The sequence below is a fragment of the Lolium perenne genome, chromosome 4 (assembly GCF_019359855.2).
Source record: "Lolium perenne isolate Kyuss_39 chromosome 4, Kyuss_2.0, whole genome shotgun sequence".
NCBI classification, from domain to species: domain Eukaryota; kingdom Viridiplantae; phylum Streptophyta; class Magnoliopsida; order Poales; family Poaceae; genus Lolium; species Lolium perenne.
In genome coordinates, this window is record NC_067247.2 from 67,601,061 (window position 1) to 67,613,638 (window position 12,578).

Below are 12,578 nucleotides of genomic sequence, written 5' to 3' on the forward strand. Positions count from 1 at the left end.
TATTCATCGGATCCCAACAAACGCAACATATAGAATTATAGATAGATGATCTTGATCATGTTAGGCAGCTCACAAGATCCGACAATGAAGCACAATGGGGAGAAGACAACCATCTAGCTACTGCTATGGACCCATAGTCCAGGGGTAGACTACTCACACATCACTCCGGAGGCGACCATGGCGGCGTAGAGTCCTCCGGGAGATGATTCCCCTCTCCGGCAGGGTGCCGGAGGCGATCTCCTGAATCCCCCGAGATGGGATTGGCGGCGGCGGCGTCTCTGGAAGGTTTTCCGTATCGTGGCTCTCGGTACTGGGGGTTTCGCGACGGAGGCTTTAAGTAGGCGGAAGGGCAGGTCAAGAGGCGGCACGAGGGGCCCACACCACAGGGCCGCGCGGCCAGGGGGGGCCGCGCCGCCCTAGGGTGTGGCCACCTCGTGGCCCCACTTCGTCTCCTCTTCGGACTTCTGGAAGCTTCGTGGCAAAATAGGACCCTGGGCGTTGATTTCGTCCAATTCCGAGAATATTTTGTTACTAGGATTTCTGAAACCAAAAACAGCAGAAACAAAGAATCGGCACTTCGGCATCTTGTTAATAGGTTAGTTCCAGAAAATGCACGAATATGACATAAAGTGTGCATAAAACATGTAGATAACATCAATAATGTGGCATGGAACATAAGAAATTATCGATACGTTGGAGACGTATCAATGATGAACACCATTAATTGTGTAGGGCTACAAGAGCACCTCAATGCCGGAGTTAACAAGCTCCACAACATTCGATGTTCATATTTAATTAACCTTGGAGTGCATGATAGATCAACACAATTATACCAAGTACTAACATAGCATGCACACTGTCACCATCACACTATGAAAGGAGGAATATATCACATCAATACTATCATAGTAATAGTTAACTTCATAATCTACAAGAGATCACAATCATAAACTATGCCAAGTACTACATGATGCACACACTGTCACCATTACATCATGGACGAGGAATAGAGTACTTTAATAACATCACTAGAGTAGCACATAGATGAATAGTGATACAAAGCTCATTGCAATCATAAAAGAATATAAATAAGCACTTCACTATGCTATTCTGAATTACTCTCTGGCAAGATAACATCCAACTCAAATCATAACTCTGTGAATAAGTATTCTGTGAAATATAGCCTAAGAGACCCACACGGTGCACACACTGTCACCTTTACACACGTGGGACAAGGAGTCTCCGGAGATCACATAAGTAAAATCCACTTGAATAGCATAACGACATCTAGATTACAAGCTCATCATATGGATCTCAATCATGTAAAGCAGCTCATGAGATCATTGTATTGAAGTACATGGAGAGAGAGATTAATCACATAGCTACCGGTACAGCCCTTAGCCTCGATGGAGAACTACTCCCTCCTTATGGGAGACAGCAGCGGTGATGAAGATGGCGGTGGTGTCGATGGAGATGCCTTCCGGGGGCACTTCCCCGTCCCGGCGGCGTGCCGGAACAGAGACTCCTGTCCCCCCGATCTTGGCTTCGCGATGGCGGTGGCTCTGGAAGGTTTCTCGTACCGTGGCTTATTCGTATCGAAGATTTAGATCAGGGGGCTTCTTATAGGCGAAGAGGCGGAGTCGGAAGGCTGACGGGGCCACCACACAGTAGGGGGGCGCGCCTGGCTCCTTGGCCGCGCCGGCCACCTGTGTGGGGCCACCAGGGCTCCCCTCTGGTGCCTCTCGGGTGATCTGGAAGCTTCGTGGAATTATAAGATGCTGGGCGTTGATTTCGTCCAATTCTGAGAATATTTCCTTACTAGGATTTCTGAAACCAAAAACAGCAGAAAACAGGAACTGGCACTTCGGCATCTCGTCAATAGGTTAGTTCCGGAAAACGCATAATAATGACATAAAGTGTGAACAAAACATGTAAGTAATGTCATAAAACAAGCATGGAACATAAGAAATTATCGATACGTTGGAGACGTATCAATAACACATATATGATAGATCAATAATCAACTTGACATAGTATTCCATATTCATCGGATCCCAACAAACACAATATGTAGCATTACAAATAGATGATCTTGATTATGATAGGCAGCTCACAAGATCTAAACATGATGGCATAATAGGAGAAGACAACCATCTAGCTACTGCTATGGACCCATAGTCCAAGGATGAACTACTCACGCATCAATCCGTAGGCGGGCATGGTGATGTAGAGCCCTCCGGTGATGATTCCCCTCTCCGGCAGGGTGCCGGAGGAGATCTTCTGAACCCCCCCCCCCCCGAGATGGGGTTGACGGCGGCGGCGTCTCTGGAACTATTCTCGTAATTTGGCTCTCGGTACTAGGGTTTTCCGCGACGAAGGAATAAATAGGCGAAGGGGCAGCATCGGGGGAGCCAGGGGGCTCAATCCCCATAGGTCGGCGCGGTAGTGGGGCCCCCTGCGTCGCCTTATGGTGTGGGCCCCCTGCTGCCCTTCCTCGACTCTTCTTCGGACTTCTGGAACACTCCGTGGAAAATAAGGCCGTGGGCTTTTTGTTTCGTCCAATTCCGAGAATATTTGTAAACCAACTTTTCTGAAATCAAAAACAGCAGAAAACAGGAACTAGCACTGTGGCATCTTGTTAATAGGTTAGTCCCACAAAATGCATAAAAACATTATAAAGTGTGAATAAAACATGTAGGTATTATCATAAAACATGCATGGAACATAAGAAATTATAGATACGTTGGAGACGTATCAGGGCTCGGCCATGACCAATCCCTAGCCGCCGCCCCCTCTCCTCTCCCATCTCCTCCTCCGCAGCAGCTTGGCAGAGCCCTGCCGGAGTTCTACACCATAGCCACCACCGTCGTCGCACTGTTGGCATCTAGATATCATCTACCTCTCCACCATACTTGTTGGATCAAGAAGGAGGAGACATTGTCGTGCTGCACGTGTGCATAACTCGGAGGCACCGTTCATTGCGGCGTTGATCATATTGGATCGCGAGGAGTACAACTACATCAACCGTGTAATATACGCTTACACTTTGTGATCTACAAGGGTATGTAGATCTAGATATCTTTCTCGTTGTTTGCATCTTTATAGATTGGATCTTGGCTTTTTTCTAGATTGGATCTCGAATTCGTTCGCATCTCATAGGAATTTTTGTTTCCTATGTTGTGAATCCCATGAGTGGTATTAGAGCTAGATCTATGTGTAGATGCTTTGCACAAGTAGAACACATTAATTTGTTGGCGTTGATATTCTTATTGTTGCTTCTCTATAGTGTACTTTACATCTTGCGGGTGTTGGCGTCTGAAACTCACCGGCGAGCTAAGGCTGGCAACACGAAGAGCCGGGAACAACCTTAGGGCTGCGGCTGGCCCTGGTCCCTCCGAGCGACGGCCCGCAAAGCTCCTGGTACACACGTCCCGATGCTGGTGCAAGGGCGTGCCACCTGATCTATACCTGATCAGGAAGGTAATGGATTTGCTTCGCTTAGTTTCCTGCATGGCATACACGTAAACATTAAATACGAGCCTCGATCGGCTCTCAGGTTTTCCCGTGAATCGGCTCAAGGAGCCGATCCACCCATGACTCGTAAAGGGTTTACGATCACATGGTGGTCCTGCTTGATCAACATGTAGCTAAAATGATCTACAACGATTTAGGGTTTTCACCGCATAATCGGAACATCCTACTCGTGATTGAGCCTAGCAGCCACGCACGGTGACAGTAAACCAACCCTAGATAAGGCCTAAAAACCAACATGAAGTTGATCCCCGAAACATCTTATCTAGGGCTAGCAAACCACACCCTACGTGCCACCGGATCCTTCAACCCGTTTGCAAGGCCTAACTATGCAGATATTAAACTAATCCTTGAAGAACAAGGAGCAATCATAACGGATCGGATCTACTAAACAATGATCAAGCAAGGTGCCGCCCTTACATCTAAGAAAGGTGTAAGGACGGCTAGACGTCTAAGGGTTGCATGGACGGAAGCATGTAGCACGGTAAAACAATGCTAACCCTAACACATCTATGATAACTACGCTGCTCGCCATCAAAAAGGCTTCAGTACGAGCAACGCATGAATGACGAATAAACGTATACTGCCTAGATCGCAAGATGCGATCTAGGCAGCATGATGCTTACCCGGAAGAAACCCTCGAAACAAGGGGTCGGCGATGCGCCAAGATTGGTTTGTGATGAATGTGATTGTTGTCTTTCTTGATAACCCTAGATACATATTTATAGTCCGTAGACTTTCTAACGTGGGAATAATCCCAATCGTGCACGAGCCAAATTCTAACTAACCGACACGTATCCTACTATATTTACAGATACAAGGGCAAACTGCCCAATCTTCGTGTATAAGGCCGGTTCACGTATTTCTTCTATGTATATTCTTCAAGCCCAATCTTGATCGCGGCCCACCTCTGACTCGGTCAAATTCGGGTGATAACACATGCCCCCCTGGTTTTGGAATTGATAATTCCAAAATCACTCTGCTTTTCCTTCGTCGGGTCATGTCGTGGCAGAGCAGAACCGTCGCAGTATCCTTCATCATGATGCCTTGCCTTCTCAACTTTTCCGCGTGACTTGGCAGTTTTCTCTTTTTTTTCTTTGGGCACCACCTCCTCGGAAACTGTTGTGGCATTGAATCTCCACTATATCCCCTTTATATAACTGCGCCGAACAGTTCGCCTCTTCATCCCCTTGCTCTGTTCTAGCTATCGGCACCCAAAAATTCCCAATCCAGAGCAATGGCTTCCTCCTCTTCCTCCTCCGCCTCATCGGATCTCTCCTCCCAGTCCTACTCCTCTTCGTCCTCCTCCAGCTCGTCGGTCTTCTTCGATTCTTCCTCATCCCGTGAGCCGACGCCGGAGTGGGACCCGGTGGCTGCTCAGATGAGGGCGCACAACAGGCGCGCCCCAGAAGAGTGGGACCAGGAGGACCACGCCTCCTCCGTTTGGTCCGAGGACGACAAGTCCTTGACCAGCGGAGACGAAGAGCTCCAGTTCCTCGCCGACGGGGAACTGGAATCGGAGAGCGAAGATGACTCGTTCTCCTGGGATGGGTACACCTTCTCCGAGGAAGAGGAGGAGGAAGACGACGACACCTACTCCCTCGAGGACTACCCGCCGGCGAAGCAGTTCCGCGCCGGGTCAGATGATGATGACGATGACGACGATGACGTCGATGATGAAGATGACGAGGCCCCCCTTGGGGGCCGCTGGAGCAGTGATGAGGAGCCCGCCGGCAGCAGCGCCGACGAGAGCTCCGACGACGACGAGGGCAGCAACGGCCCGTAGACTAGGATCCACTAGTATAGGCCTAGCAGTAGTAGTAGATCGGCCAATAGGCCTTTCTTTTGTTCTTCCTTCCTTGAGCAATCGGCTCTTTCCTTGTAAGAAATCCTTTATTAATGAAGAGATATTCCCCAATTAATCTTGCTTCTTTGTCGATTTTGCCGATGGTCAAACGAAGTTGATATACAAAAAGCCGACGGCAGGGCATCGGCTTATGCTATAGACATGCTTTAAGGCCATAAAAGTTGCCTATTCACACGGTCAACAGATCCAATTCGTATCCACGCCATCTTCCGATCTCAAACGCACAGATCCAGCAAATCCAACGGGAGACACGTCTCAGATGCCATGATCTCCGGCATGACACCGATCTGTCAACATGCTACATTGAGCTTTGTTCCTCTAGAGTCGATGGCTACGCATCGGCTTCTGTATTATTCTAAAGTCGATGACCGCGCATCGGCTGTTCTGGTATCCATGTTTCTCAAGTCGATGTCTGAGCATCGGCCATGATTCGTATAAAAAAAATTTTACTGGCCGATTTCCAATCGGCCCCCCTCATGCTTGGGAAATACTTAATTTACTGGTCATCCCACATGCTTGGGAAATACTTCATTTACTGGTCATCCCACATGCTTGGGAAATACTTCTTGAGGTGTTGACCATTGACGGCTACTGGGAACTTAACGCCGTCCAGTTGCTCTAGCATGTATGCATTACCCTTCAAGGCCTGGACGACTTTGTATGGACCGTGCCAATTAGGAGACCATTTGCCATATGCTTTATCCTTGGTCCCTAATGGCAGCACTGCTTCCCATACTAGATCACCAACTTGAAACTCCTTTGGTCTCACCTTCTTATTGTATGCACGAGCTACCCTGGCTTTATTTTCTTTAATCTTCTCCAATGACCAAAGTCTAAGTTCCGTTGCATCCTCAATAGTGTCACTCATCAGGGCTGCATTGATCAATGTTTCTGCCACAGGCATTGGGTATTCGTCCTTTGGAGTGGCTCTGTTGAGATCTCGGAAATCTATAGCCACACGCCATCGGCCGTCCTTTTTCTCCACAGGTACAATACTGGAGATCCATTCAGCATACCTGCATGGCCTGATGAACCCGGCAGCTAACATTTTCTCGATCTCTTTCTTGACTTCTTCGAGAATTTCGGCCTTCATCTGACGTGCTCGTTGTTGGAATGGCCGAAATCCTTTCTTGAGAGGGAGCCGATGCTCAATGATGCTCCTGTCTAACCCAGGCATCTCTGTGTAATCCCATGCAAAGCAATCTGGGTACTCTTTTAATAGAGTTATCATCTGGCTCCTGAGATGTGGATCTAGCTTCTTGCTGATGAAGGTTGGTCGTGGCCTATCCCCAGGACCAATGTCGACTTCTTCTAGCTCATCAGCCGATGTAAACCCATACCCTAGCTTTCCGTCACCTGTTAGATCGACGCTGAACACAGGCAAAACGTATGGCAAGGATAATATGGGCCGATTGCTGGAATCGGCCCCCATCTTGATTGCATTGCTCAAAAGAGGTTTACATCTTGTTCGTGCTTCACTACGACTACGTGACATGCTTGAGACACGATCCTTACTTTTTATTTTTTGGGGCCGATCACGTGGAACAGCTTCCTCTTTATCCTTGCTACGAGAGCGGCTGCTCTCGCCTTTGTCCTTACCAGAGTGGTGCCCAGGCTCGACCATGTTGATGCTTAACGAGAAACCTGGCTGGCGCCCTTCGGGGTAAGCGTACTTCACCGTGTTAACGGCGGGGAAGGGGTGTGTGTCGACTTTCATGGCGTACTGGTTGAAGATTAGACGTCCTTGTTCTATCGCCATTTGGATCTGCTGACGCCACACCCTGCAGTCGTTGGTGGTATGGCTGAACGTGTTATGCCATTTGCAATATGGCTTTCCGTTCAGCTCCTGTGCCGTGGGAAGTTTGAGGCCTTCGGGTAACTTTAGCTGCTTCTCCTTGAGTAAGAGATCAAAAATTTGCTCAGCTTTGGTCACGTCGAAGTCAAACCCTCTGGGAGGACCTTGTGGCTTAACCCATTTGCAGGACACGGGAGTTGCCCCCCGAGTCCATTCAGCCACTGCTACCTCTTGATCTCCCGCAGACCCTTCATCTTCTTCTGTCTAAACCAGGACTACTGCACGCTTGAATTTGTCCTGGTACAGCTCTGGGTGGCGCTGCTCATATAATGACAGTTTCTGAACCATGTGCGCCAGTGAAGGGTAGTCTGCTTGGGAAGCCATATCCTTGATCGGTGATGCGAGATCCACCACCGCCAACTCGACTGCTTCCTTTTCGGTCAAACGAGCCGAATAACATCGGTTCCTCACGGTCCTGAAGCGCTGGATGTACTCTGACACTGTTTCTCCGCGCTTCTGACGTACTTGTGCTAGATCGGCAATGCCAGCCTCGGAAGCTTCTGAGTGATACTGCATGTGGAATTGCTCTTCCAACTGCTTCCAAGTCCGGATCGAATCTGGTGGCCGCGATGTGTACCACCCAAAAGCCGATCCTGTGAGGGACTGTGCAAAGAACCTCACGCGTAGTGCATCTGCAGCTGAGATCGTGCCCAACTGCGCCAAATATCGGCTTATATGCTCGATAGAGCTGGAGCCATCTGACCCACTAAACTTGGAGAATTCAGGGAGCCGATACTTGGGTGGTAGTGGGATCAAATCGTAGTCGTTGGGATACGGCTTGGAATAGCCGATTGCCCTCCTTTTCGGCACCATGCCGAATTGGTCTCTCAAGATCGTGCTGATCTGATCCGCGGTGCTAGCTGCAGGAGTGGAGCTCTGAAGATTCGCTGGCGTGGCGTATTTAGCTAGCCACGCTTGCTTCTCAAGATCTGAGCTAGCTACAGGAGTTGGGCTCTGGACGTTCGTCGGAGTGGCATACTTAGCTAGCCACGTCTGCTTCTCAAGATCTGATCCAGAAGCTCCTCCTGCTGTTCCGGAAGTCCCTGCTGTTGCAGCCTGGTTCGTGAGTGCCCGATTCGCCGTCTCGGCACGTATGTGCACGTGTATCCGTGAGGGATCTCCTTAGGCGCCTCATACAAGAACTGGTAGTCGCTAGGATCACCACCGATCTTGTAGACGACGAATGCCGGTGTACTCGGCACCTCTGGTGCTGCCAGCGCAAACGGCAGCGGTGGTCGGCTCTGGAGTGGTAGCTCTCCTTGGTGAGTCCCTAGAGCAGGTCCTGACGGAGAGTACTGATGCCTCAAGATTTCATGGAGCACCCGAAGGGCGACACGCTCCAAAGTGTTCACCAGGCTCTCAGAATGGCGGTGTAGCGAATGAGCTACCATGAAATTGATCTCCTGACGCAAGGACCTGGTGCGTTCTTCTGAAGGGGTGGACAGGTCAATTCCGTCGAGCGCGCCTTCAGGTGTGAACCCTCTCCACCTGATGCCATGCGAGCGAGTCCTGTGGAAAGAGCCGATGAGGTCGGCCTCGAGGATAGCTTTGACGTCGTCATACTTCTTCTTGAGCTCCTCGGGCAGATCCTCGTACGTGACTGGAGTACCCTCCGCCATCTCAGATGTAGATGGCGATGCAGTTGATGTCGAAGACGGTCCCACCGGGCGTGCCAGAATGTGTTGGCGTCCGAAACTCACCGGCGAGCTACGGCTGGCAACACGAAGAGCCGGGAACAACCTTAGGGCTGCGGCTGGCCCTGGTCCCTCCGAGCGACGGCCCGCAAAGCTCCTGGTACACACGTCCCGATGCTGGTGCAAGGGCGTGCCACCTGATCTATACCTGATCAGGAAGGTAATGGATTTGCTTCGCTTAGTTTCCTGCATGGCATACACGTAAACATTAAATACGAGCCTCGATCGGCTCTCAAGTTTTCCCGTGAATCGGCTCAAGGAGCCGATCCACCCATGACTCGTAAAGGGTTTACGATCACATGGTGGTCCTGCTTGATCAACATGTAGCTAAAATGATCTACAACGATTTAGGGTTTTCACCGCATAATCGGAACATCCTACTCGTGATTGAGCCTAGCAGCCACGCACGGTGACAGTAAACCAACCCTAGATAAGGCCTAAAAACCAACATGAAGTTGATCCCCGGAACATCTTATCTAGGGCTAGCAAACCACACCCTACGTGCCACCGGATCCTTCAACCCGTTTGCAAGGCCTAACTATGCAGATATTAAACTAATCCTTGAAGAACAAGGAGCAATCATAACGGATCGGATCTACTAAACAATGATCAAGCAAGGTGCCGCCCTTACATCTAAGAAAGGTGTAAGGACGGCTAGACGTCTAAGGGTTGCATGGACGGAAGCATGTAGCACGGTAAAACAATGCTAACCCTAACACATCTATGATAACTACGCTGCTCGCCATCAAAAAGGCTTCAGTACGAGCAACGCATGAATGACGAATAAACGTATACTGCCTAGATCGCAAGATGCGATCTAGGCAGCATGATGCTTACCCGGAAGAAACCCTCGAAACAAGGGGTCGGCGATGCGCCAAGATTGGTTTGTGATGAACGTGATTGTTGTCTTTCTTGATAACCCTGGATACATATTTATAGTCCGTAGACTTTCTAACGTGGGAATAATCCCAACCGTGCACGAGCCAAATTCTAACTAACCGACACGTATCCTACTATATTTACAGATACAAGGGCAAACTGCCCAATCTTCGTGTATAAGGCCGGTTCACGTATTTCTTCTATGTATATTCTTCAAGCCCAATCTTGATCGCGGACCACCTCTGACTCGGTCAAATTCGGGTGATAACAGCGGGATAGTGGATGAAGTGGCCCGGGCTAACTTTAAATGTCCTTGCACACGAGACTTTCTCCACGCTTGACATGCAACTTGTATTGCACAAGTGGCTTTGCTGGTGTATGTCCCTCCCACTATAGTTATGATCTAATTTACAATTGGTGGCTTGACAACTTGAGTACTAGCATTGTGGTTCATGTTCGCAGGTAAGAACGGTTCTTATTCCAAAGCCCCAAGCCACGTAAAACATGCAAAATAAATAGAGGAGTCTAACTTGTTTTTGCAGGGGCAGGTGATGTGGTATGGCCAATATGTGATTGTGATTTCTTCGATGTATGCTATGGTCCTTATTGTAATATGGCAACCGGCAGGAGCCTAATGGTTGTCTTTATTGTTTTATGACCTGCGTGTCAATCACCATGTAATAGCTTTATTTCATTACTATGAGTTAGTAGTTGTAATAGTTGCTATGGATGGTGGGCAACCATGAAGCAGCGTCATGGACCTTGATGCCATGTTGGTGATGATGGAGATCATGCTCGTGTGCTTTGGAGATGGAGATCAAACACACAAGAAGAATAGGCCATATCACATCACATTATCCATGGATGTGATGTTTATCCTTTTATGCATCTCATTTTTCTTAGATCACAACGGTAGTATTATAAGATGATCCTCACACTAATATCAAGATAAGAAAAATGTTCTCCCCTCATATGCACCGTTGCAAAAGTTTGTCGTTTTGAATCATGTCGCGATGACTGGATGCGATAAACTCTACATTCACATACAACGGGTGTAAGCCATGTTGCACACGCGAAAATATACTTAGCTTTGCTTGACGATCCTAGCATGTATGGGGCCTCGGAACATAGGAAACCAAAAGGTTGAACACGAGTCATATGGATGATATGATCGACATGTTGATGTTCACCATTGAAACTACATCATCTCACGTGATGATCGAACTTGGTGTAGTGAATTTGGATCGTGTATCACTAAACAACAATGAGGGATGTAGAATTCAGTGGGAGTTCATTAGTAATAATTTTATTAAACTTGAACTAATTATCCTGTACATAGTCTAATTTGCATTTATCTTTGTAGAATTGGCATCCGTTATCTACCTTGTGCTAGGCTTGTAACTGAGATTGAAAAACTGTTAAATCTGATAAGTAATCTTACGGATTGGTACCATATTATTAAAGAATCAAGAAATAATCAAGTCATATTTCAAACTTTCGGTAGGCTTACACGCAATTTAAAATCTAAAAGAGCAATGGTTTCAATTAGTATCTAAAATCATCTCGTCTCCATGAAACTTGATTTTCAAATCCGTTTGAGAAGTAAGGAGCTGAAAAGTTTGTTTTCAAAAATAAGTGAGGTGTGAGATATATGTGATATCTAATACCTTTTGACAATATGATAGTGTATAATTTAGTGAGACTACATAAACTCGTCAGTTTTGTGAGAACGTACGAAGGTTGAAGACGCTAGACTTCATAATCCTCCAACTAGTTGGGCACTAACATTATTCGTGTATCTCCATATGAGCCATAGTGGTTTCATCATGAAGTTGTCATGATGAGATGGATAAAAATATAAGTGAAATTGTTCATCACATTAATAGATTACTAATAGTGAAATCCGGAACACTTATCATGTGATGATCAATTTTGAAGTGCGAAACTCAAGGGTGTTGGTATTTGACTAATAGGCATAGAAGTTTATACCGGTGAAAACTGGCACTACTGTAGGTGTTGAGTGTTTTTCCAAAATAAGAGGAAAACCGAGGAGAAACTACAAAAGATTTTGGCCGAAAGAAAGAAAATACTAAAAAGTCTAGGTTAGGTGTATATATATAATATGCATGTTATGAATGTATTCTTTGCAGATCACGCAATGTAATTCTTAGGTATTTGTACTACATTGATTGGTATGAGATGTCATACAATGCAACACAATACAAGAATACAATTGCCTAAGTGACTAGCAAGGAATATGATAATAATGCACGTCTGGAACGAAATAAAGTGTTATTGTGTTCGCTGTTAGCATTTTACCTAGCCCTTGAAATTTGTTCCAAGAACTTAATAATTGTTATTTGGTTTCAGTCTAATGAAATCAATGAGTTGTTTAAACTATGATCGTACTCGACGACGTGGGCTTAGCCCAGTGGTTGGGGTCGCAGTGGCGCACCCTAACGACCGGAGTTCGATTCCTGTCAGGGACGAATTTCGGAATTGTCACGCCAAGTCCCGCTTCTACTATATCAAAAAGTGTCTAGTTCCTCCTAGGCACGGTTTCATTTTTTTTTTTAAACTATGATCGTACTCCATATATGATGGATAAGTTATTATAAATCTTAATGGTGAAACACACATACATAACACTGACGCTAAAATGGCATAAGGCAAATGATTTGAATTCGACTTATTTGTGAAACCGTCGTTTTGGTTATGTTAGAAAGGAACACATGAAAAAACTCCGTGTATA